General features: G+C 40.7%; 1 long non-coding RNA gene across 1 annotated transcript; it reads right to left on the bottom strand.

Moving 5' to 3' along the window:
* Positions 1–449: 449 nt before the first annotated feature.
* LOC119402426 (uncharacterized) lies at positions 450–2,958 on the bottom strand. Its single transcript, XR_005185794.2, has 3 exons — positions 2,847–2,958; positions 2,435–2,551; positions 450–594 (listed from the first exon to the last, which is right to left on the bottom strand). It is a non-coding gene; the product is annotated as an uncharacterized LOC119402426 (long non-coding RNA).
* Positions 2,959–5,682: the final 2,724 nt, after the last annotated feature.

Raw genomic sequence — 5,682 nt, 5'->3', positions numbered from 1 at the left:
TAGCAGACTGTAAAACTTGGAGTGCACTGTGAAACATGCATACCAACATTTTCTGAGTTTCTAACCTCTAGGCCGTAATATATGACGTGCCCTGTGAAATGAGCACAACGACATTTTGCTGGTTTTCTAGGCTTTCAGTGCAAAATGAAGACTAACATCCCTTTTGCGTATAGGCAACTGTCTGCCCATACTACTGGAACGTAACTCATGCAGATTTGTCAACTTAGGTGATTTGTAATGTACACAAAAGATATTCTCGATCTTCAATGCCCACGCTATTTCATGGTGTGAAATTCATTCGACCTGATTAACATAGTTGCAGCGCTGCTGTTTTTCTACTATGCAGCCACGTATGGCACTCTAAGCCTAAAAACTGCATGCTTGGATTGGGACACTGCTGTAATATGGGAAGTGTAACTATGCTGTGCAGGAAGACAGTGCAGTGCAAATGGGCAATACTGCTATTTATTAAAGTTCTCCACACACCTGGATTCTGCATTTGGCAAATGTCCATTCCAGGCACAATAAATAACTTTATCATAATCTCTTTGTAACAGTTTGATCTATCTTGTACATTTTTAGGTGTTCAAAAATCTGCAAAAAAGAAAAGAGCGTAAGACAATACAATATACTGCTCTTCGTGGAGAGACTATATAACACTACCTACGATGTGACTTTTAGGCTATGGAGGTTTAAATTAGAGTACTCAGGCTGTTAGCATATAATGAGCGGCCACAGCAGAATGCAGCATTGAAATACTGGAGTGATTTCAGACATAGATCTTCTCACGGCACCTTTATATGAAAGAAGAAATCGGTTATAAAGAGACAGTTGTCTTAGTACATCAGTCCGTGCTTTACTTCTATCATCAGCTTAAACATGTCTACTCTGAACAAGGCATCTCGAACTTTCCTTCTATTAAACCTTACCTAGTAGTTGCACCAGCCTCAGCGCCCTAGATTTATTAATTTCAGCCTCCCATGTCTTTTGTCACCACTACAGCACTTGCTATTGCTTCAAATCCACAGCTTCATCCAAAGTGACGATCTGTTTCTTTTTTTACACTTGATGCACTGCTCATTCATATATTCTATTTAGTTTCAGCAACAACATCATTACTAGTATTTATTTCATAGTTTATTCTGTTCTCTTCCGGCCCTTTCATGTTAATCTTTCATTTAATCTCAACCTCATCTATTATCCTGTCCTATATGGGTGAGTAGTGGCAAGCTTTCGTCCTGACAGATACTGGAAGCCGCGACTATGAGTACAAGCGAAGTGTATTTCACGCGATTCTTAGCTTCTCAATTGTTTCCCTCTTATTGCTTGAGTTAATGGTAACTCCATGGCCAAGCAAATGAACTTATTTATCAGTTCTATTCTTTCACGACTTATGGTTAACTGATGTTCTGTTCCTTACCAGTTGAACATTAGGTTTTCTTCCAACTCCTTGTTAGGTCCACCCTAGTGCTTCGCTTTTTTTGTTTCACCATCATCCTCTGAAGTTGTCTCGTGATTCAAAAAATAAAACGTTATCATCACAAAATTTCAAATCGCTAAATAATTCACTACAAATTTTTACTTAAAATACTCTCCAATTCCATTTCTCTGATGACTCCTGTAAGCACACAATGAATACCATTGCATAGGTAGTCGCTCTATACTAGACACTTTTTCAAGGAGAATTTAGCTTGGGGCACAGTCAGAATAGATATTTGACATATGCTTCATCTGCAGTCTAGTTGCAAAACGATGACCCCCTAAGTACATTGCGTGGACCACAAAGCATTTTACCTCCTAAACAGGTAACGCAGCTGCTCTCAGGTCACTCCGCATCAACTACTGTCAACTTCTGATGCGTGTAATGAAATGGAAGTAGGTGAACTGACGCTAACAAGACTGTGTGAAATTAAATTTATCAGTAAGAGGTAAAAAACTAATGAAGCTAGGGAAGCTACCCAGATGACAAAGTAATCGATGCGCCCATCAGTAATCTGACAGTATAAAAGCCATAAGGAGAATGTCCGAGAACAAAATGGCACAGGCTTACTTAGTTTATCCCTCACGGTTTCTATGTTCCTCTAAGCCAGCATTTCCCTCGCTTTGACTGGACGTGTCTTCATAGCAACATTGACGAGCAAAATAGTTTTAGGCAAGGTTGCATTTGCAACATTGTGCATCCATACAGAACTCCTTGAAAATGCACAAGTTGCATCTCCAGCGGAAGCTACTCGGGTATAGAGCGAACCAAGCTGCCCAAAAATTGTGTTTAGATTGTTGGCTTTATTTTTGTACACTTATAAAGCTAGACTTTAGCCAGAAGTTTGAACATGTGAAGTTCATTTGCTGTAGTAGTAGTATGGACAACTGCTATGGTCCGTTGTATTCAATACTTCAACCTCAAGAAAATGCAGTCAGGAATTGTGCTACTCACGTAAACATTCCATTCAGAATCCATGATTTTTTCGTCAAACTGAATATTTTTGGGTTCTCTTTCCTTGCTTTTTTTCTCAGCCTTGCTTCCATGGTCTGGGTTAATACCAAAAGTGCCCTGTGCAAAAGCAGGAAAAAAACAATGCTAAATATTGCAGTAATGAAGCTACTCATGAGCTTGTACCCAGATTTGTAGTAATTTCCAAAATATATTAAAAAGTTATGCAGGTCCTAAATGTTGAAATTCGGTGTCTCAAGGCTATCCATAAATGTTGTTTATACAGATATTTCTCCTTCTTAGAAATCACCGAATCTAACATAAATGTTAACCACTAATCCGCAGCAAAGTTTCACTGTACTAGTATTGATTTTATGCTGCAGCACTGACTTAGTGATTTAAGCATCTGCCTCACATGCGGATGGTGCGAGGTTCGATCCCCAGTGCGGCTGGGCGTCCGCCAGTGATGCAATGGGTACAAGCTTCCCTTGGCCTGCTGCTCGGCATATCTGCGGTATATTTGGGAACACTTGGAAAATAGGTCTTATATGTCACATTGAGTTCAGAAACATATCATGAGACATGGTCCTCTTTGGCCAAGGTTGCTTTTGCACCAATAAATTCTTCGTCATCCGCGGCAGCATTATACTCTTGCCACGTCGCTGACTAGTTACACGCACGCTCACTCGCACCATCTGCCAACTTGAATTTGAGGATGAAAAGACCTTCAGAAGAAGTGCTACAGGATGGTAGGACGTCACATTTGGACGTTAGCATTCAGGGCACGTAGTACATATTTATACACTAATACAACCCTGAGAATGTGGATTATGCGACTATTGTAAAGACCTCATTTTTGTTTCAGCCCACGCTGAGAATTAGCATCGAGGATAAACGAGAAAGTACCGAAGTTGGGTGCTTTAACTATGGAACACTGATTATATCTGGGAGCTTAAAAAAGGCACTCAGGGCAGTAAGTTGGCGTTCAATGGCAAATTAATGCGCCCTGAGATTGTTCTGTTACTAAAAATTGAGTTTTTGTAAGCTAGAAAAGACAAACGTTTAGTCGAAACGTCACTATTACCAGCCATCTCACAGGTGGACTGCAATAATTGTGAATGTGGATCACAGACGGTTGCCAGGCTTTTACTGCCACCTATTTCAAAACAAAAGTCACGGGAACCATCCCCTCATATAAGTAATAAGTTTGAATCAAATCGGAGAGTTTAAATCAAATAGCAGGACAGTGTTTTTGAACAATTGTCACAGTAAACACGTATTTTGCGTTCAGACAAACGTCGTCAAAGTCAGAAAGAGACATAGGTGATTTTCACTGACAATGACCATGTGTCCTTAGAGCGGCGTTAAAGTTCCATCACCATAGGTACAGCAGGCTACTATTGGGAGGTGTTTTCAAGAGAAAATCTCTAGGATGCTTGCAGATACAACAGCAAAGACGAGACACCATCTTTGCAGATCTCTTAACACCACAATAAAGAAACAATGCTTATGTTAGCAGCTTTTTTTCTACAAAAAGGAGATGAAAATGCTCTCCAGAATGATTTAAATACACACCTTTGAACGAACTCCAAAGTAGACTACAATCTTTCAGCATAACAGACGTGAAAGGAAAAATAACTGGTGAATAACATGCAGAATACTGTAGTGACGTTCTCTAGCCGCTCCCAACACGTGGCGATCAACAAGAAGGTACTCCTCTGGGTTCCACAGGTCACCATCTAGGGTTAAGAGCACTGACAATGAAATGGCATTCTTAATAGTTCAAGTAGTTCCAGTTTTCATTTCAGCATGTATTGCGCAACTAAATGTCAGAAAAAAAATGAGACTAGTGCTAATGAATTGGGCGTACTGACACAGCTCCTGTATCATATGCTGATGCAACTGCAACAAAATGATGCTAAGTGGCTTCAAGTATGATTAGTTTTTATTTCAAGAATTTTCGTCACATTTTGGAACTTTGAAGAAACGCAACGTGTATTCCTCTGCTTAGTGTGCTAACAGAGGAGGTCACATTTTGCAATTATACAACCATCCAGTGCTGAAATACAAATGTATTTTGATAATCTAGGTTAGGTACAAAATAAATGAATTATTCAAGTCACAGCTTACAGTTGCAACCATTTTATTTGCTCTGCATGACTTCAACAAACATCTCATCCAATCGACAAGCATCCAACAGTTAGGCATACGGGCGTGCAGTTCGGAAAAATCGCCCTGCGAGCTGTCACATTAAAAAGCGTACATTCAAGGCGCAATACATAGAGTTTCTTACAATAATACCTAGAGGGGAATCTGGCGCTAGTGTCTACGCGGGCTCCTTGAGCAGCGCTTCAACCACCATGGGAATGATGGGAAGTACAAGCTTCGGATTTGCTTCGGATGGATTAGGTTCTTGAGATTCGCAACGCTTGTTTGCCGAGTGTAAAACAAAGTGATATGAAGTTAATTCCAATTAAAACTTGCTTTATTCTTTTGTACGTAAATCTTATTGCAAAAAGTTTGCGTGACCGTGAGATGGAACTGAAACCTGGACAAATTCAATCACCAGGGTATGTATTGCTCTGCAATTGTGTTCCAGATTTGGCATCACCAAATAATGAATTATTTTTGTTCAACACTTGAAAAGAAACACGCTTGTTTTTCCCTCGAAAGTACGCATTATCTATTTATGGAAATAACAGTACTGTATTGAGTGAGAAGCACTTAACGTATCGTCTGCTGCGATGCCAGGTGCGTCTGTTCAAGTGGTCTGCCTGCAACGCATCTCTCGTTTTGTTGTGAAGTCAAGTCAGAGGAGCGCGACGGTGAGTCTACTTAGCTTCGCCGTCATTTTTCAGCTGATTTGAACGAGTTTTGGTAAGACGCGCTTATCAAACAAACATGAACTCGATGCAGTTTGCTGCACTGACATGGGACGCTATATCTGTGCGCAGCGGTGAGTGCACGACGCTCTGCTAAAACTGTCAAATACAACCTGTAAAGCTGCAGCGTCGCAGCAAACCAAAAGATGTAGCGGTCTTCTGCCTCTTTGAACAACAATGGTGCTGCTTGAGTGCTTTGAAACGCACCCCACTACTCACGCCTCGCGAAGAACGAAACTGAAACTGTAGAAAAAGATCCGTAGACAGTTCGCTAGCTAACGCTATCTAATCCGAAGCCTGTACTTCCCATCATTCCCATGGTGGTTGAACGATCGCAGCGCCAGTTTCCTCTCTAGGGTATTGTATGAA

This window comes from Rhipicephalus sanguineus, chromosome 8, assembly GCF_013339695.2.
Source record: "Rhipicephalus sanguineus isolate Rsan-2018 chromosome 8, BIME_Rsan_1.4, whole genome shotgun sequence".
NCBI classification, from domain to species: Eukaryota; Metazoa; Arthropoda; class Arachnida; order Ixodida; family Ixodidae; genus Rhipicephalus; species Rhipicephalus sanguineus.
Note: the sequence above shows the minus strand (reverse complement) of the source record. Positions and strands in the feature narration are given on the sequence as shown.